Raw genomic sequence first — 20,994 nt, forward strand, 5'->3', positions numbered from 1 at the left:
TTCTAATGACTCCAGCCCACAAGCACATGTCCTTTCTTAACTCCTGTGAACATCATCTGGTTGTTCCAGCCGTGGCTTTCACTAACATTATCCCCAACTTATAGATGGATTTAAATGAGTCCCTGGGAGATTCAGAGCATTGTGCAAGGTCACTGAGTCAGTTGGTAGTTCTCCACCTATCTCTGCATTGGTCTTATTTCCACAACTGGCCTCCAAGCTTCCAAGGAAGTGGACAAGACACTTTAGCTTCTCTACCCTTATAGCCAACTGCTTTGCATGCATTTAGAGCCCAATAAAGGCTGATGACTTGGTGATTGCCCTTGGGCCAGCCCAAGGTCACAGGACTGCTCTGCATGGGACCCTACAGCCCAGACCCTGCATCTTAAGAGGCTGAGTTTGTTCTCCGTTGCTCTGGACTCACACTCACGTTGCCATGGTAGGGCCTCCTTGAGAAGCAGTAGCTTTCAGCTTCCGGAGGTGGACCTCCATCTCAGGGTTTACAAACAGCTTTTGCTTGCTCCAAAGTTGCTATTCTCAAGACAGGCCATGGTAAGAAGCCCTCAAGATGGGAGAGGTTTACTTAAATACGGGTCTTGGTTGCTGTGTTCTTCCTCAGAGAAAAATCACATTACCCTGGTCTCTTTTGCCCATGAGCCATTTGTGGGGAATAAGCGATAATGAAGAAAACGGAATTTTCCTCCCGAGGAAACTTCTGGGACAGCTCCTTGTGAGGGGCTGTGGTCTTGCCAGGAGAGCACAATGTGTGGGAAGGATTAGTGGAACTGTGCAGGAAGCTCAAGTGGACCGGCCCCCCAATGGTGGGCCAGCCACGGTGAAGTCACCGAGGACCCTGTGGGCTGGGCCTCTGGCCAAGATGGGTCGGCCTGGTTGTCACCCAGCCAAAGGCTGCTGTGCCCATGAAAATGTTCCTCCACAGACACAGCCTCACTTGCGATCCACAGGCTATGGGCCAGAGTCTGCCCAGGGTGTGGGGGGGGGGAGTGGTTGTCCCTCTAAGGGCAGCCAGAGCAGGCGGGGTAATTTAGGAAGCAGGAAGTGAGGACTCTGCATGGGAACACTCAGATTTCAGGATTCAGGTCAGAACCTCATTGAAGATTTGGTTGATGCCTTTGCGGCAATTTAAATGCCCATCTCTCCAGAGCAAGCTCCAGAATCTGGTAAGCTGGAAGAGAGATCTCTGGGCCTTGGAATGAAATCCTGGGGGTAGAGAAGCAGGGAAGGAAGTGCTCAGAGTAGAGAGAAAAGGTGTTCCCCCACCCAGAGGTGGTCAGTGTGGTGAGAGAATGTGACTAATAAGAACTAATTGTGCCAAAGGGAAATAAACCCACTCTAGGGGCATCTTCCTAGAGCTCAGAGACCAGGGAGAAGGAGCCACCCACAAGGTGACCTTGTTTTAGGGACCAGGGAGGGAAAGGAGAAGACACACTCTGGAAGAGTACACTCAAGGCACTGAGAACATCAGGATACAAAGGCAGAGGTCCTAGGGCTGGGCTAGGGATGGGCTTTCTCAAGGGCAGGGGACAGGAAAGAAATAGGACACCTTCAGACAGACTTGCCGCCAGTCAGCAGGACCCAGGGGGGCTGGGTGGCTGACAGCCAGGAGACAGCCTGCTTCTAGGGCAACAGACACCGCCTCTTCCCAGAGACCATGAAGTGTCAGCCAACAGAAACTCCACCTGGGCCTCCTTGTGCATTTTCTTATTCTCAGGAGCCAGGAATGTACCACTTCCTTCTGTCTCCCTGACCTCAACTACACTCAGCAGAACAGCTGGAGAGTCTCCAAAAGTGATTTGCCTCCCATCACCTGGCAACAGGCAACAGGCAGACTGAATAACCATCACCTTTAATTTTTGTTTTCTTGAAATAAAATTCCTTAGAAAGAGCTCTGAAAATGAGAAGAAATCCTAATTTGGCAACACCGTTGAATATTTCCATATTTCAGAGCAATTCAATCTCTGGATTTTTAGAGAAAGAAAGAAAAAGGAAAGGAAAGAAGGAGGGAAGGGAGAAAGGTGGGTAGGAAGGAGGGAGAGACGGAGGGAAGGAAGGAATGAACTGAAAAGGACCTAAGCAAGAAGCTAAATTAGCCCATGCAGTTTGATAATGAAGATAAAAGCCCTAGCAAAGTTCTCACTTCCCCAGATCACATGTGGGACAGGGCCAGGTGACTTCCCAGCCTTGCTCACCACATCACCCAACTCTGGGCCCATTTTGAGGGAAGAAGAGCTTAGCAGTCTCTACAACCCCAACCACTTCTACTGGGCCTAACCTGAGGCTGGAATATGCCACTAGCCAATTTACAGAAGTTCACTCTTGTATATTAAAAGTTGCCTGGGGGCGCCTGGGTGGCTCAGTTGGTTAAGTGTTTGCCTTCCACTCAGCTCATGATCTCAGAGTCCTGGGATCGAGCCCCTCATCGGGCTCCCTGCTCAGCCCTTACACATTGACCAAAGCCACTACAAGCCCAGGTGTCCCCAGCTCTGAGGCTGTGGTTAAACACCTGCGACCCCAAGCCTTCAGAGCCAGACCCAGCTGACCACCATGGTGCTGAGAATTCGGTTCCTCTCAAAGAGGTCCCAAGTCACAAACACCTGTTTTCACAATGAGCATACTCAGTGCCTTGAGTATACTCTTCCTGCTTCTCCCTCTGCCTCTGCCCCTCCCCCCCGGTGCTTTCTCTCTCTCTCTCTCTCAAATAAAATCTTAAAAAATAAATAAATAAAAGTTGCCTTATAGCATATGCAAATTACAAATTAAGTGTGCCTGACATGACAAAGTGCATTTGTACATTTTCTGGAACAATAAAGGTGTTCTTTGGCTTGGCCCTCCAGGGCTGCCTTGACAAAGGTAAAAGAGATGGCTGCCTGCTCCGGCTGCCCCCCATGGTCCACATCCAGGGATGGGGTGTGGGGCTCCTAGGTTGCCTCCTGTCCTGTTTGCTCTGTCAGACTCCCCTGGCCTCCCTCCGCACGTCCCCTCCCGCGTCTGACGGCCCCTTTGTCCGGCTCTCTAGCAGTGAGTTCCGTCCTTGAGGTCAGATTTGCTGGCACACAGGACTAGGAGCTTCTCTGGATCTCTCCTGTGTGTACGTGCCTGTTCCGCCTCATCAGCTGGGCCGGAAGATGTTACTCTTTTAAGATTTTATTTATTTATTTGGCAGAGAGAGACACAGCGAGAGAGGGAACACAAGCAGGGGGAGTGGGAGAGGGAGAAGCAGGCTTCCCGCGGAGCAGGGAGCCCGATGCGGGGCTCGATCCCAGGACCCTGGGATCATGACCTGAGCCAAAGGCAGACGCTTAATGGCTGAGCCACCCAGTTGCCCCAGATTTTACTCTTTAGCTCTCCCGTGTTCACAGGGGTGTCTGGGATGAACAGTCTGCACTCTGACAACTGTCCACCCCCAACACCCACACACACCTACACACCAGCTCTACCCAGCAATCTAGAGATTAAACATGGTGGTGACAGACCCAGGAACAGCCTAAGTCAGGGCCCCACTTGTAGTTCTAAGGAAAGCCACTGGTTTTTTAGGTGACAAGTGATGGTCCTTTGGGCTTTCGATTAAGTGTCAAATGATTCTTCCATCTGAAGGGTTCTTTCATCCGTCCCGGAAACCCCAGCAGGGCAGGAGCTGGTGTGAATGTGCTGACACACCCATCACCTCCACCCCATGCAGCCTCAGCCCCCGCAGCAGCTTCTTTAAGAGCAGGGAGGCAGTGGGGCCGGCTGTCTTCACAGAATCACATGGAAGAACACCAGAACTGGGATCCATCCCGGCCGGGGATGAAGTGGAAAGGAACTGTCATAATGGCAGGGAAGGAAATAACTCCAGCCCTTACACATTGACCAAAGCCGCTGCAAGCCCAGGTGTCCCCAGCTCTGAGGCTGCAGTTAAACACCTGTGACCCTAGCCTTCAGAGCCAGACCCAGCCGACCACCATGGTGCTGAGAATTCGGTTCCTCTCAAAGAGGTCCCAAGTCATAAACACCTGTTTTCACAATGAGCACCTGCTCTCTGACTAGAAAAGACAGCAGACATGGCATGTGAAAGCCCAGCAGCAGGCAGACACTCCTGTCACCAGGCCCCAGTGAAACTCGCTGGCTGCCCAAGGCCCTGCCACCTGGCCCTTGGGGGAGTGAGAGGCTCCGGGGACACACGGCCTCTGTGCCTCCAGAGCTGGGGGAACCCAGTGGGCCAGAAACTCCCCCACTCTCCCAGCCCTGAGTCATCACAGCCCCACCTGGTCCTGCAGGCAGAAAAGAGAACCACTGAATTTCAACCACAGGGCTGAGAGCTTAAGAGGCCATTAATGAGCAGCCTCGCAATGAGACTAAGCAGAGCAAAGTGAGACAGAACTCTGCCAGGAACCAGAAGAACATCAGTTGGCATCTGGGGCAGAGGCCCGTTCTGCCTTTGGGAGTCCTTGGCTTGGCACCAGGGTGAGGCTTCTCAGAAGTGTTTTGACAAGAATACTCCAGAAGTCTCTATGGCGTGTCCAAGTTCATGCATCCATAGAATGTTAAAGTGGGAAGGGACCTTTTGTGGGACTTTTCTAAGTCCTTTCTCCTCTGTGGGCCACAGTTCAGTTTGCTTATCTGTACAAATGAAGGCCTTGGACTAGGTCCATGGGTCTCAACTCTATCTGCACATGGGAACTACCTGGGGATGCTATGATCATGAGCTTGTGATTTCCGAGATTGCTTCCAAGTAACCCACGGAGCCGGGTGTTGGGGGGAGTCAGCGGGTGGAGTGCTATCCCAAAACTGGCCAAGACTTGTACATTGTTTAAGTGGGACGAGGGGCTAATGGAGGGGGAGATTATTCTGTTTACTGGACTGTTTTTCTGAGTAAAAAGAAAAATGAAACTACTAGTGTCCGAAAACTACCTATTCCTGATTCTCACCTAGAATCTATTAAATTGGAACATCTAGGGGCTGAGGCCCTGGCTTGGAGTTTTTAAAAGGAGTCCCCAGGTGATTCTAGTGTGCATCCAGGATCAAGAGCACTAGTAGATGCTCTCCATGGTCCCCACATGCAGCTGAGCCCCTGAGCCACCCACACCTTCAACCAGACATAGCAAGTCACATTCAGATCCCATTTGCTTTAACTGTGCACTGCTGGAGCCCTTCCTTTCGGGACAAGACGGGAGGGCCTTGAACAAAGGCCCTCAATTGTACTTAGAGTAGGGAGCCCCTGTTAGGCTGTTACCCCAGGTCCTCTAGTTAGCTCACTCTGCCTCAAATACTGAGCCCTCAAACTGGCTGCTTCCTGAGGGCTCCAGGACCACCTATGCCAGCTCAGGGAGGATGGGGGTGCTGCCCCTCCAGGTGCCTCGGGAAGTTCTAGGCAGGACTGATCCCGCGCACCTGTTACAGTGAGCGTGAACTGGGGCCTCGTTTTCAGTCTCCTCGTGTGGCCAAGCTGCCAGACCTCCCACCGCTCTGAACACATCAAGTCACATTCCTATTGCATTGGGTTTGACTTCCCAGCAGACACTGAATGTTCCTGGATGGCTTCCCAGCATCCTTTCTTTCCCTGCTGCCTTTCAGTATCTGGGACCAAGCAGCAGCAAACAAGCTCAGTTTGGATTTCCCCTCAGGATGTGCAGCTTCCTGGGGCCCCTGAGAGGTTCCACCTGCTTTCACTGCCCCCTCATTCCAGAAGACCAACTGCAGCCCCCTGGACCTCCCACCCTCTGCCACCCAAACTGATCTTCCTTCACTCTCCGCACTGGTACAGACCTTTACATTCTAGACTTAGCAAACTCCTCAGAAGGTTTCCCCCTCTCTGTTGGACCCTTTGTCCTTTGTTAATGACCGATTAGCTCCACAGGGGAGAGGGTGGGCCTTTCTGAAATGCAGGAACTTCCAAGTTACTCTGCTACTTCGTTACATAGGGTACCTCTTACTGCCTTTTCTGTAGCTGAAGTTGGTTCTCCAGTTTGGCATTTGAGGCTTTTCCTGTCTCATTTCCCAGTACTTTGCTATTGGGAAAAAAAGAAAAAAAAATTTTAAGCCTTCTACTTTGGTCGGTCTGGTCTGCGTATGTCTCCCAAATGTTCCCTGTACCTTTAGGTCTCTGCTCAGGCTAATCCTCCTGCTTTGAAAAGTGGATTGCCCTTTTCTCTACCTGCCATCCTTAGTACTTGTCAAACCAAACAACAATAATAGAGGTTAAAACTTTTTGAGCATTGTGCCAACAGTGCTAAGCACCATCTATGCATCATCTTATTTATTCCTCAGAAGACCCTCAGTCACTTAAAAAAAAAAAAAAAAGCAAACCTTAGACTTACAGAAAAGTTGCAAAAATAGTACACAGAGCTCTGTGTACCCCTCACCTAGCTTCTGCTAATGTTAACATCTTATACAACCATAGTACAATTATATTTTTTTCTCCCTAATGCCCTCTTTTTGGTCAAGGATCCCAAATTTAGTTGTTGGGTCTTCTTGTTATCCAATCTGTAAACAATTCCTTAATCTTTCATCGTCTTCTGTGACCTTGCCTTTTTTGATGGGTGCTGTTTAGCTATTATGTAGAAAGTCTCTTAATCTGGGTTGATCTGATGTTTTTCTCATGCATGGTTGAGGTATGTGCTTGTGGCAAGAATACCCCAGAAGCGATGCTGTGTCCTTCTCAGAGCACCATACCAGGGGGTTCATGATGCCGATTTATCAACTTCCTGGTCACGTTAACCTTGAGCCCTTGATGAAGTTGGTATGTGTCAGGTTCCTCCATGGTAGAGTTCCTCTTTCTCTCTTCACAATTTATAAGTCCTTTGGGGGAGACACTTCAAGACTATGCAGACATCCCTTTTCTCCTCTGATTCTTGATCACGGGGTTTATACCCACCCATGGATTTTTGCCTGCAACAGCTATTACTGTGATGTGAGTCTAAAGGGGATTTTGTATTTCATGAGGGTCCCTGTTTTACCCCCTTGACGGAGGACAACACTGTGACTCTAAGTCCACATTTGTCCATAATACAACAAATATTTACTGATCACCTATGTGGCACCAGTGTGAGCTACTGGGAAAACAATTGTGAGCAAAACCAGGGTCCCCTTTGTGCAGTGGGAGGGGTTGGTTTGTCTGTCTTATCTTTTCTGGGCGGTGGGTGGAGTAACTAAGAAGCCAGAGGGACAAACGTACTAAATGATGTCTTGTACAGGCTGGGGAGAAGGTCAGGGACTTGCTTAAGTTCACACAGAGCTGCAACTCAGGTCTTATAATACCAATTTCAGGGCCTTCCCTGTGCCAACATATTCTTCATTTATCTTTGTTCACTTTTTAAAAGATTTTATCATTTATTTATTTATTTATTTGAGTCTGGGAAGGGGCAGTGGGGGAGGGAGAGGGACAAGTAGACTCCTCGCTGAGCACGGAGGCCAATGCAAGGCTCGATCTCACGACTCTGAGATCATGATCTGAGCTGAAATCAAGAGTTGGATGCTTAACCAACTGAGCCACCCAGGTGCCCCATCTTTGTTCACTTTTTGATGCAGGGGGCTGAAGGCAGACCGCAGCACGGTGGCAGGTGATTATGAAGATGTGCATGCACGTACAGCTGGAGCCAGGACTGAGGGCAGGGAGCTGGACACGTGGAAGACTGGGGCTGAATGGCAGAGGGGATAGTTCATAAGGAAACTACAGGCTGAAAACACAGAAATAGCCTTCAGGAGCCAGTTTCAGACTTCCAGTTTCCAACTCCTGGGTTCTTTGCTCTTACAGCAACTGCCAGCCCACTGACCTGGCTACCCAGGCCAAATGCCCAGGACCTGGACCCCAGGTCTTCACAGTGAGAAGACAGTGGAGGCAAAAAACAATGGTGTTGAGTGTGGTGACAGGCACTGGACTAGGAATGGTCTTGGGGTCTCTTCCTAGCTCAGCCAGAACGTCTATTCCAACCCCTTCACCTGTCAGACTTTAGTCCACTCACTGGATGCCAAAGGAGGGTGGGCTCAGAGGTTTTCCATCTGAATCACCCAGAGAAATTGTGAAAATAGATCTCAGGCCCAACCCAGAGATGGGGTACAGAGGGCCTGAAAGTAGACTCAGGGACATGCCTTGAAACAAGTACCTCCAAGGAACTGTGGGCCATTTTCAGACCTGGGCCCCACCTCAACTAACAGTGCACTTGGTCACCTCTGGGTTCCGTGACAGCATTTCCCTGAGCAAGCCAGGTTTCTTGGGCCAAGTAGAGAGGAGCCACATTTTCCAGGTGCTCCCTGCCTGTTAGTGTAGGATAGGCCAGCAGAAGAGGCTGGGCTTCTCCCACTGACTAGGCAGGGTGCCCAAGCAGGCCACCTGCCTCCAGGGAACCAGCACCAGCGGTCAAGCTTGGGGTTGCTGAAGTGGCAGAATCTCCAGATGAGGGCACACTCTGCTGTTTCTTCAGGTGTCAGAGGTCACGCTCACCTCCATCTGCCCCCTTCCCTGGCCACATCAAATCCCAGCCAGACCAAAGCTCATTTGAACATATTTGTACACCAGAGAGCAGAGTTCAGGGCCTGAGTCCTGAAAACCCTTTGTGTTTTCGCAGACTCCAGGAAATCAACAATGCAGGAGTCCGAGGGGCTAGCCAGAGACCCCAAGACCCAGTTCCTTTGTGGGAAGTCACATACTCACCAATGGATAGCTTTGAATCTCAGTCTGCCCTCAAACCTCCATCTTTCAAGGGTTTCTTCCTTTATAAAGCTGTCTGTACACTCCCAGCCATAATTACCTGCTTCCTCTTCTACAACTTGGCTAGTCATTTTAGTGCCCATCTCCAACACCAGCTGGAAGTAGGGACTGTCCCATTTCCCCCCCCACCCCCAGAGAGCCTTAGCAGGTGTTTAGCAAATTGAAAATAGAATTGAATGAGGCAGGGATGCCTGGGTGGCTCAGTCGGTTAAGCGCCTGACTCTTGGTTTCAGCTCAGGTCATGATCTCATGGGTGGTGAGATAGGGCCCTGCACTCAGCAGGGAGATTCTCTTCCTCTGTCCCTTCCCCCACTTGTTCAAGCTCTCTAGCTCTAAGCTAAATCTTTAAAAAAATAAAATAAAATAGAAAAAGACAAAGTCACACAATTGCACACACCGCTTATAATTATGTTGGAAGAATGACCTAAGAATAAGGGAGTGTCCTTTGACTCTAAGGACTCATTTCTCCCACAAAAGACAGAGACAATTAAGAACCTTGATGTAGCAGTGCTGGTGGAAGGCAAAACCTATTCACATCTGGGTGTGAGGTGGCCCCCAGCAGCGAGGGAGGCTTAGGGACACAGAGTACTGCAAGCTAGTGGGAGTGCCTAGAGTCAGTGAGACTGGAGAGGGGTAGCTGCAGCCCATATGGAAAAGGCTTATCAAAAAAATAAATAAAAATTAAAAAATCTAGTACTCAAAAATGTTTATGGCAAGATGACATTTTTAAAATAATGTTACAGTGACATTGGGGCTGACTGTGAACATTCTCTTTTCCCCTCTGGTTAGGAGTTTATGCAGACCACATGAAAATTCAATTAAGCAGTACAGTTTGTTTTGTAGGCCTGTTAGTGTGTAAAGCAGTTCTGGCATTGTTTGTGGAAATGAAGTGTTAGCCCTGGTTGACTGCTTACAGAAGTCTCTCGTTGTGACAGGGCTGGAAAATGAACTCAATGAGAATGTTTTTATTCCACATAGTGACTTGGTCAAGAGAACTAGTCAGGAAGCAGAAACATGGGCACAGCCTGAATGCCACGTGTCTATGACCCAAGGGCAATCTGCAGGAGAAGGCTTTTAAATTCTGAGTAACTTACCTTCAACCAATGGGAACAACAAGGAAGTTCCCAAAGCCCCTGAAGCCCAAAGTGATACAAATTTCAGTGATACACAATAAGGGGCTGCTGAGGGGTCATGCCGAGGCCCTGTCTCTCCACAGCTGTAGATGTCCTAAAGAGCCAGTGTGCCCTAGCTCCCATCCCCCAACACATAGATAGGTCATCATTCACAAAAACCACCCAATGACTCCCAAGGATACCTGGGGCATTCTCCCTACTGTCACATCTGATTGACACCTCTCTCATGAGGGAAACAAAGCTTCAACTAGCTCACAATTTTCAATCAGAAAGTCTACAGGGCTTCAAAGTTATACCCCTAGATATTCATCTGAGAGAAGTGAAGTTGTACAAAGTTGTACATGAATGTTCATAGCAGCTTTATTCATAACAGGTTGTGCATTTTCCTTAAAAACTAAGTTTAAGTTTACTTCAAAACCAGAACTTGGTTTCTCCTCAAACTCTCTGCAGGATTCTATGTTGGCAGTGTCTGAAGATGCCTCTTGAAAGGGACCCTTTGGGTCAGCGATCACGCTCACAAATATTCCAGGAACACTAACAGCACCATCCTGGACCCGAGTTTGCTGCAGACATGAGCATGTTGACCAGCAGTTGGAAAAACCTCTCCAAAAGGCCCAACTTATCCTGGGTTTTCTACTCTAAACATCTTCTGGCCTTAGTATCACAATCCAAGTGTTCATCATCTGTGCCAGGCTGCTGAGGGCCACATGGCTGGCTTAGCAGCAGCACACACATTACCTCTTGATCTTTATGATGTGTCAAGACAGGAGGTTAGGTTATACCCATTCTGCAGATGAGGAAACCAATCCCCACAGAGGTGAAGTCACTTGCCCAAGGCCACACAGCTGGTCCATCTTGGGCTGGGACTGAACCCAGGTGCTCTGGTTCCTGCAATAACTGAGGTTGCCCCCTCATGAGCAGGGTGAACTACTGGAGATGGAGGATCTCTGAGCTGCACCAAAGCATGATGGTCTTATGCCATGTGGGCCTACCCTGCTACATATTGCTCCATCAGCTTGGCCAGGCTATATTTCCTATCCTACAGCCTGGGCTCACCAGGCCTCCATACACATAATTAACTTCACCTATCAGCCAGCCTGGATGCCCTCCTGGGATGCCCAGACCAAGAGATGGGGTTTTAAAAACGCTGAGTTCTAACCTTAGCATCCTACAAGTACTAACTGATTCCTCACAATAGCCCTATGCAGTAAGTTCTGTTAGCATCCGCATTTAACAGAGGAGAAGACAGAGACAGAAAGGGGTGAGGAAACTTCCCCATTCTCTCACACTAGCAAGCACCGAAGTCAGATCTAACATCCAGGTCTTTTTCTGACACAAGATCTGGGCTCTAATCTGTCTTCGCAGAGGTTAGAGAAATAAGCCAGAGGGAAAATGCTGGTGCAAGAAATGAAGGTCTTAGCTCCTTAGCAGTGGCAAAGCCCTGATCAGCCGGAGGCTGCTGGGGAGCAACCCCTCAGGTAAGGCCACAAATAAGTGGGAGAGAGGCCAATAAGATTAAGGCCTTAATCACAAGCTTGGCTCAGAGCCTAGCAGCAAAAGCTTACAGTAGCCTCCTACTGCGCCCCGGGGCTAAGAAGTTCCCACTGGACTAGCTCAGCCCTGGGCATCCTGACAGCCCATCCACACCCCCACCTATCTCATTAAAACCACAGCGAGCTACCACTTCGCAGCCCAGAGGACAGCTACAGCAGAAGAGACAGGCAATAAGAGATGGCAGTTCGGCCACCTGGAACCATCGGGACTTCGGAACCACACTGGCCGGGAATCTGATGTGCTCGGTGAGAAATCTAATAGCCCGTAGCTAGCTATCAGGACGTCCTTCTCGGAACTTTCGGGGCACACTGACGCCTCGGACCCTCCCGCCTTTGTTCCGCGCGGCACCACCACACCCAGGCGCACACCCTCCCTTCCCCCAGCCTCCAGGCAGGGGCGCCCTTCCTCCGGGCCCAGGTGGGGAGGAAGCCCCTTCCTTCGCAGCCCTCCCGCCGGCCACTCACTGGCTGCCACGCCCCCAAACGGTTCTCTGCCTTCTCTAGGGTTAGAAGCCAGGCGGGCCAGCGACACAGAGGGCCGTGCGGCTCAGAGGGCGACGCAGCGACGCGAACAGAACCGAAGGTGGTTGGAAAGAAACGCCGAGGAGCGCGGAGTCCCATCTCTCCGCGTCGGCAGCCTGGCGACCGTTTGCGCGGGGGATGCTGCCCCCTGCTGGCCGCACGCGAGGACGCAGCGCGGCTACCGCCCTGACTGCCCCGGTGACCTGGGAGGGGCTGAGCTGTCCGGCTGGCCACAGCCCCACCACCCCGCCTGGAGGGCTGGGGGACAGGACCCGGGCATCAAAAGCCCTGAGTTCGAATTCTGTCCCCCACACCCTCTAGTAGCAGTGCTGGCTGCCTCAGCCCTTCTCAGCTCTAAAATGCTGTCAACTCTTCAAAAGTTCTAGAAGGAGATGAGTAAGAAGGAAAAAGCAAGGGGTCTGTCATATCAATAGTTCTGATATCCCTCCAGGGCCTACCTGCGCTTCCAAAGGCTTCCCTGGTCAGGTCTTCCTCGGGAGCCGCCAACTCCAGGGCATGCGCCTGTGAAGCAGTGGTGGTTACTGACTGTGAGGGGCTGAATACCGGCCCCTAAAGATATCCAGGTCCTAATCCTTGGAACCTGTGAATGTTACTTTAAATGGCAAAAGGGATTTTGCAAGTGTGATTAAATTAAAGGGGTTGAGATGGGGAGATAATCCTGGATTATTCAGGTGAGTCTTAAATGTAATCACAAGCGTCCTTACAAGGAGAGAGAGGGAGATTTTACTACAGAAGAGAAAGAAAACGGTATTTACAAAGGAACGGGGAGGAGGGAGGGGATGTAAGAGGCTACTGCTTACTTTGAAGATGGGTAAGGGGCCAGAGGCCAAAGAATGCAGCTCTAAAAACTGGAAAAGGCAAGGAAATGGATGCTCCCCTGGAGGCTCTGTTGATACCTTGATTTTGACCCGGTGAAATTGATTTCAGACTTCTGATTTCCAGAACTGTAAGAGAATAAACATGTGTTGTTTTAAACCAGGAGGTTTGTAATAACTGGTTACAGCGGCTGTCAGAAACTAGCACATGGTCTTCCACTCTCAACTCTAGTGTTCGGCAGTTGAGATAAGGCAGTTAAAAAAACAAAGACCCCTACTCTACCCCCGGGGAAATTTATAATCTCCCTCTCTTGGGATTTTAAGAAGCAACGGCCAAAGAGACATTTCACCACAGAAAAGGAATGAATGACTAACAAGCACACGAAAAGATGCTCTATCCGTAGCATTAGGAAGGGCAGGAATCGTTAAAACCACAATGAGATACCACTTCACACCCACTAGGGTGGCGATAATAGAAGACACTAACAAGCTTTGGCAAGGATGTGGGAAAACTGGAATCCTCATACATTGCTGGTGGGATGGCAAAATGGTGTGACCACTTCGGAAAATAATTGGCCAGATTTTTTAAAAGTTAAACAAAAATTACCATATGACCCAGTAATTTCACTCCCAGGAATCTATCCAAGATAAGTGAACATTTATGGGGTGCCTAGGTGGCTCAGTTGCTTCTACTCAACATCCAATTCTTTTGGTTTCTGCTCAGGTCATGATCTCATGGTCATGGGATCGAGCCCCACATCGGGCTCATGTTGGGCATGGAACTTGCCTAAGATTCTCTCTCTCTCCCTCTCTCTGCACCCCCTCCCAGGCTCCTGTGTGCTCTCCCTCTCTTAGAAAAAAAAAAAAGGTGGGGCACCTGGGTGGCTCAGCTGGGTAAGTGGCTGCCTTTGGCTCAGGTCAAGATCCCAGGGTCCTGAGATTGAGCCCCGCATTGGGCTCCCTGCTCAGCAGGGAGCCTGCTTCTCCCTCTGCCTGATCTGCCTACTTGTGCTTTCTGTCAAATAAATAAATAAATAAAATCTTAAAAAAAAAAAAGGTAAGTGAACATTTATGTTCAAAGACATGTATGCAAATGTTCACAGCTGCATTATTCATAATAGTCAAACCTGTAAATGACTCATGTTCACCAACAGTGAATGAAAATGTGGTAAATACAATGAAATATTATTCAGCAATAAAAAGGCAGATTACTGACCTGCTACAATATGGATGAACCTCAAAAATACTAAGTGAAAGCAGACACAAAGGACCACAAATTATACAAATCCATTTATATGAAATCTCAAAAGGTAAACCCACAGAATTGGAAAGGTTAATGGTTGCCTGGGACTGAAGGTGGAAAGGGAGAATGACTACAATATATGCAGAAGGGATCTTTTTGGGGCGATGAGTGTGTTGTAAAATTGGATTGTGATGACGGTTGCCTAGCTCAGTTAATATAGGTGAATTTTAGAGTATGTAAATTATACCTCAGTAAAACTTACTAAAAAAGAAGATGCAGCCCCAAGTACATAGGTTGATGAGGGTTCAAACCTCTTAGGAGTATTTGCATTTTAAAAGGGGCTCATAAAAAAAAAAAGATTTCAAAACCTAGAGTGTGACAGAAGGCCAAGTGACAACGGCCAGCACTCCTTCGGGTCATCCCCAGTCGGCAGTGCCCTGCTCCACCAGCAGGTGCCCCGGCTGTACCGGTGCCTTCCTTTACACTCTGGGGCAGAATGAGAACAAAGCTGCATATTTTCATCTCCCACCTTGGCTGGGGCCCCATGTGGAAGCCAGCATCTGCCTTACGTAGCCTGATTCATGCAACAGTACCCCAGCTCTCATGCCTCAACTTTCTACAAGGCAGGCCTAGAACCTGCTGCAGCCCACCCCCATAGCCAGGTAAGTCCAGCTGGAGCAGTGGAGACCTTCCTCCTCTCAGAAGGTCCCCGCACCTCATCCTGCCCAGCTCCTCCCGAGCTCCGTGCAGCTGACAAGCAAAAGCAAGTGTAGTGAGGGCAGGAACCATATTTAAGACTTCTTGCATCCTCTCCAATGTCTCCCCCACAAAATGCCAAGGATAGACAAAGGAGCTGAGGAATGTACAATATAATGACTTCTAAGTAATACATTTTTGTCATTCAGATGACCAAAATACATCTCTCAGGTGTATTTGGTCTTCATCCACAGTTCCTGAAAATGCTTCAGGGACATAAAGGTAAAATGGGAGTCTTGTTATTAATGAGGTAAATTTCAGACCCCACCCCAGGGCAGGGGTTGGTTGCCAGGAGGACGAACGATGTGATTAGGGAGTTGGAACTGTCCATCCTACCTCCCATCCCCACTCTCCCCACCACTCCCAGGAAGGAAAAGGGGCTGGAGGTTGAATCAGCCAAAGCCCAGTGACCTCGTCAATTATGACGGTGTGATGGAGCATCTATAAAAATCTAAGGGGACAGCTTTTGGTCCTTTTTGGAGAGCTTCCACACTTGGGAAACCAGAATGCTCCCACATGCCACCAAGCCAGGCCCCAAGCCCCATGAGGACAGAAGTTCCTTTGTTCAGGGCCTGGCTCTATGTAACTCTTCATCTGGCTGTTGATTTGTATTCTTTATCACATCCTTTAATAAACTGGCAAATGTAAATAAGACATTTCCCTGAGTTCTGTGAGCAGTTCTAGCAAATTAATCAAACCCAAGAAGGAGGTCACTGGAAGCTCCAATCTGTAGCCAGTTGGTCAGAAGCACAGGTCACAGCCTGGGGGGTGGGGGACAGTCTGTAGGACTGAACCTATGGAATCTGATGGCATCTCCAGATAGGTAGTGCCAGAATTCACCCGATTCTCTGATACCCTAGGGTGCCTGAGAATTGCTTTGTGTTGTGTATGGGGAACTCCAGCACTGGAATTAGGTCTGGAAACCTTTTTTTTTTTTTAAGATTTTATTTATTTATTTGACAGAAAGAGAGAGAGCACAGGCAGGCGGAGGAGCAGAGGGAGAGGGAGAAGCAGACTCCCCACTTAGCAAGGAGCCCGACGTGGGACTCAATCCCAGGACCCTGGGATCATGACCTGAGCCGAAGGCAGACGCTTAACCGACTGAGCCACCCAGGTGCTCTGTGGTCTGGGAACCTTTAAAACAAATGGTGACCACCTAATTTTTAAAAGATTAAGAGCCAAACACTAGTGGTAGATTTAAAAAATATAATCCAGAGTTGTATTTCTTTTAATATACAAAAGAGTTCTTTTTTTATTTGAGGTCAAGCTATAGGGCTCTAATATCAACCTGGCACACATGGTGGTCGAAATAGAACAGAAGGCAGAATGTCTCCATAACAACAAATTCCTAATCCAATAAAATACAATCAAGTATGAAGGAAAAAGAATCAAGAGTCCTTACCCTCTACTTTTAGGGTAGTTTCTCCCTAAAAAGGGAGAAAAGTGCTGAGGCTGACTTTTCTAGACCATGTTAACAGTTCCCTAGTCTGTCCATTGATAAACTCATTCAACTTTGTAAGTTGGTACCATGAGCTTCCTGCTCTGCTGGACACCTCCTGTGGACCACACTCATCACCTGAAGTGTCTGCGTCATCAGAAGTCTACCTCAGCCCTTTGCTAGGATTATAGGCTGAGTCCTGAGGCAAGACCCTCCCCCCCCACCACCACACACATGCCTTCTACCCAGGGAGAGTCAGGAACCCCAACACAGTGGAATCATAGGGAACAGATGTGACAGGCAGGATCAGATTCAAGGCAATTCTTCCTAAATTCACGAGTGTGTGATTTGATGGCACAGTGATGTTTTAACCTCCAAAGGACAATTCTCCTCCCACCCTCCTTTCTAGAGGTAGCAGCTACCCCAGAGCCTCTCTGATTGCTCTACCCACACCTGCAGTTCCCTGTTTTGAGGAACATTCTTGCCTTGAGCACCATCTGGAATCTTGGCATGGGAGGGGTTGAAGGGAAGGTGTCTGCAGAGGTCCATCAGGTCAAAAGCAGGTGCTATAGGCAGGCACTCCTGTGGTGCCACATTCTGACCCAGAGAATTTTCCTTCTTAATGTAGGTTCTAGTCAAGAGCCACAATGAGGCCACTAGCCAACCTGAGCAAGACTGCAGTGAACACAGCAACTCCAGCCAGGAGGTCCAGGTAATTTAAGGATAACTCAACTCCTGAAATACAAAGAAATATTTTTTTAAAAAAGAGAACCAAATGACAGGCTTATATTCCATTACCTAAGGGACTCTCAAAAGCACCTTCAGAGATTTATATACTCTTATCCCCTATCCATAGCATATTGCCTGGCACATTAGTAGGTACTTATTTTTTGAGAGAATAAACAAATGAACTGACAGCTAATATTTTATCAAAGCCAAAGCCAGACTTGGAACAAAATGAACGAACCTGATAATGTAAATACTTGTTACCAACTTTGGCTGTATAGCTCCCTCAAGAACCCCTATTCACACACACGGGGTTAACTTTGAAAAATGTCCCACATCGTTTTACAATGTGGATTCTAAATTGCCTATGAGCTAATGACTAAAAGTCTTCCATCTTGGGTATATCAGAAATTAATTTTGTCTATTTTTAAAAAGACAAACCATTAGGGGCGCCTGGGTGGCTCAGTCGTTAAGCGTTTGCCTTTGGCTCAGGTCATGATGCCAGGGTCCTGGGATGGAGCCCCGCATCAGACTCCCTGCTTGGTGGAGAGCCTGCTTCTCCCTCTCCCACTCCCCCTGCTTGTGTTCCCTCTCTCACTGTGTCTCTCTGTCAAATAAATAAAATCTTTAAAAAAAAAAAAAAAGACAGAAACTGTTAAATTTGAGACCATTCACCAAGCACAAGAGCCAGTTGTATTCCAAAATGTATTCTATCATCATGTAACTTACTATAGATCCAAAGAACTATAACTAGTTTGCATACCATCTAGAAACTATCTTTAGAGCAAAATCCACAGACGCAAGATTTCTGAAACTTCAAGATGGCTGCCTCACAGAACTTATTTCAGCTTAACTCTTGTCACTGCCGGCAATGGACTGAATGTTTATGTCCTCTCCAAATTCATATATTGACATCCTAACCCTCTAGGTGATGGTATTAGGAGGTGGAAACTTTGGGAGGTGATTAGGTCTTGAGGGTTGAGCTCTCATGAATGGGATTACTATCCTTATAAAAGAGGCCCAAGGAACACCCTTGCCCCCTTCTACCGTGTGAAGACAGAGCAAGAAGATGGCCATTTAAGAACCAGGAAGCAGATTCTCACCAGACACCGAATTTGTTGGAGGCTTGATCTTGGACTTCCAGCCTCCAGAACAGTTTCTGTTATCTATAAGCCACCCAATCTATAGTATTCTGTAAGAGCAGACCAAACGACTAAAACATTGTCTTATCTGGACACTTAGAGGGTGCAGGAAGTGGAAAAACATGGAAAAATTACATATTGTTGGTCACAAGTAGATTCCTAGTCATAAGATATTCAGTTAATACATAATGAGCCTGTATTTTGTGCCAAACTCAATCTTCCTTTGAAATATAAAAACTAAGAAACACACACCCATAAAAACCCAAAGAACTATGCAAACAGCATTGCAAGGTCTCCCACCTGCCCTTAGAGTCCAATAGCATCTTTGCTGGAATTTCAACATCTAATATTCAAAGAGCTAGACAAAACCTTTGATGTCTAGTTGAACCCTTTGTTTCATAGGGGTGTTCAAGACATGAGGACCAAGATCACACAGCAAGATGAGAAAGAGAAATCTTGTCTATTGATCTGACTGTGGTGGCACCAGGCAATTTATATTATTTCACAGGTAACTGTACCAAATGAATTACCATCACCAGCAATAATTCCTTTAAAAAGCTAAGGGCATCAGCTAGTTCATTATCAACTGCTCTATGCCAAACCTGCTCAGAAGAAGCTCACTCAAACCCATGCAAGTCTCCCCCAATTTCATCTTTGGTAAGAAAACGTCCAAAAGCAAGGGCATGACAGACAGAGCCTTGGGGAAACAACCAGATGTTCGAGGTAAATTCTACACACCTACTTTGATCAGAGTCAGGAATGGCATCCTTATGGAAGTGCTCCAAAGCTAAAGTTTGCAAAAGAAAAATCAGTACAATGAAGATTCTTAGAGTAAATGGTTTTATACGGTGTTCAAAGTTCTAGAACAGTTTCTGGACTTGGTTTCCTTCAGGGAATGTGTGCTTTGGTGTTTGTGGCTGGAGGCATCAGATTGAGAGCTCAGCCCTGACCTGAGGATGGTACAGATCTCACAGGAGATCCCAGCAGCTCAAAGGCATACAAACGAGAGGGCATCTGGGCATCCAATGCCTTTGTGAGGAGTGTGCACACACAGCATGTCAGGCTGCATGGGGTATGGTCTTCATACTCCTTTTGGCAGCAACATTAGTAAGAGCCAAATCTGTTCACACATTCTGCTCCATTATCACAGAACTCCAGGCCAATTTCACACGTGTTCACATCTAAAACTGGAAGAATAGACTACTCTGGTTAGTCTCACTCTCTGGTCCCTTCTGCCGTACTATCCTCCAGACTGTTCCAAAGACTCATCTTCTGCCTTTTCCCACTCTTGCTGGTCTCATGCTGTTCCTTGAACACATCAGGCACAGCCCTGCCTCGGGGCCTCAACACCATCTGGAGGCCTCCTCACCCTGCTGGCTAGCTGCTTGGCTCTCTCTCTCAGGTGTCTTCTCAACAAGGCTTTCCCTTACCACCTTTAAACTACTATAATAACAGCATTTCTCAATAGAACATATCAACTTAATAACTAATCTACTCTATAGTTTTCTTGCTTGTCTCCTGGCTAGAGTGTAAATAAAGCCCACTGGGAAGGAATTAGTCTTTTAGGTTCACTATTGAACCCCGAGTACCCAGGACAATGCCTGATCCACAGTGGGAGTGTAATAAAATAGGACATAAGTAGATGAACTAATAGCCAACACTTCCTTGGACTGGGAGGCAAGCATAAATTTTCCATGATGAAGACTAAGAAGGGTCCTGATCTCCATGGGAAATGACATGGACTAGCACCAGGGGACTTTTCCTATTTACTCAATCCTGGCTGAATCATGCCTAATCTTCCAAGCATAGTAAATACGGACTGCCACCAGCAGCCAAGAGATCCACCCATACCTTCAAGAAAGGGGCCTCTTTCCTCTACCTTGTGGGTTCCTAGAGCATCCTTGATGAGGGTCCTTAGCTGGTAAGACAGAGAACCAGGCACACTCATTGCTTGAGATCTTAAGTGTAACCAGAAAATGTATATGATGTTCACAGTGTCTTTTCTAGGAATGTTTTGGAAAGGAAGAAAAAACACAATCCAGAGATTGTGGTAGAGAAATATTAGTTTTTGAAGAGAGTACGATTAGACAATTTAGTTACAAAACTGTATCGTAGATGGTCGAATTCATTAATTTAGTTTCTTATCCAAATCCTGGTCTTTTCTATCAAGTAACAAGCCTTAGTTCTTGTCTGTATAAAATTTTCTCTCTTGGGATGCCTGGGTGGCTCAGTTGGTTAAGCATCTGCCTTCAGCTTGGGTCATGATCTCAGGGTCCTGGGATAGAGCCCCACATTGGGCTCTCTGCTCCGCAGGGAGTCTGCCTATCCCTCTTCATCTGCTTCTCCCCCTCCCTTTGCCTCTCCCCCAGCTCATGCTCTCTTGTGCTCTAACAAATAAATAAAATCTTTAAAAAAAAAAAAGTTTCTCTCTCACATGGAAATTTAGCCTGAGGAGGTGGTTTTTAATCACATTTTCCTTAGGATGTTAGCTGCTCTAGTTTGTTGTAATTTGCCAAATTGTTCTCCATTTAGAGGGCAAGGGAAAGTTGTGTCAACTTTATTTCAGGTATGTGGGCTATATATAAATGAATTAGGCTTCCCCCCCAAAAAAATGGAACAACCACATATTAACACATCTTGAATAAACAACTAAACCTCCAGAACATGTACTTTTCATTCCAGTCAGCCCGCCCTCATCATTTTGGGATGAATAATAGTCATTTTCTCCTAAGATCTGTAAGCAAAAGCAGAGATCGTACGAGACAACCTTTGCTCTTTATTACAGCTGGTCAACATTCAACACATTCCTACCAACTGATTATGGAGGCTGCCTTCAGCCCCAAAACACAAGGGAGTGTTACCCCCCACACCCCAAAAAGGAAAAAAGGTCTGATGCACCACAGCCCTAGGTAGATAGCTGTTGCTTATCTTTTTTTTTTTT

General features: G+C 47.7%; 1 protein-coding gene and 1 long non-coding RNA gene across 2 annotated transcripts in view; one reads left to right on the forward strand and one right to left on the reverse strand.

The window, feature by feature from the left end:
- The window catches only part of EHBP1 (EH domain binding protein 1), a 715,801-nt gene that overhangs the window by 518,164 nt on the left and 176,643 nt on the right, over nucleotides 1–20,994 (reverse strand). Inside the window, exons 7-9 of the mRNA XM_073897641.1 lie at nucleotides 16,671–16,920; nucleotides 12,734–12,877; nucleotides 12,371–12,434 (exon numbers count right to left, since the gene is read on the reverse strand). The gene's annotated coding sequence lies outside the window, so the exon portion shown is untranslated. The remainder of the gene's footprint in view (nucleotides 1–12,370; nucleotides 12,435–12,733; nucleotides 12,878–16,670; nucleotides 16,921–20,994) is intronic.
- Nucleotides 1,038–12,908, forward strand: LOC141373614 (uncharacterized). The gene is made up of 3 exons (XR_012379815.1): nucleotides 1,038–1,178; nucleotides 11,203–11,636; nucleotides 11,895–12,908. It is a non-coding gene; the product is annotated as an uncharacterized lncRNA (long non-coding RNA).

This window comes from Callorhinus ursinus, unplaced genomic scaffold (genome assembly GCF_003265705.2).
Source record: "Callorhinus ursinus isolate GAN/ISIS: 27379988/994484 unplaced genomic scaffold, GSC_fseal_2.0 scaffold10, whole genome shotgun sequence".
Lineage (NCBI taxonomy): Eukaryota > Metazoa > Chordata > Mammalia > Carnivora > Otariidae > Callorhinus > Callorhinus ursinus.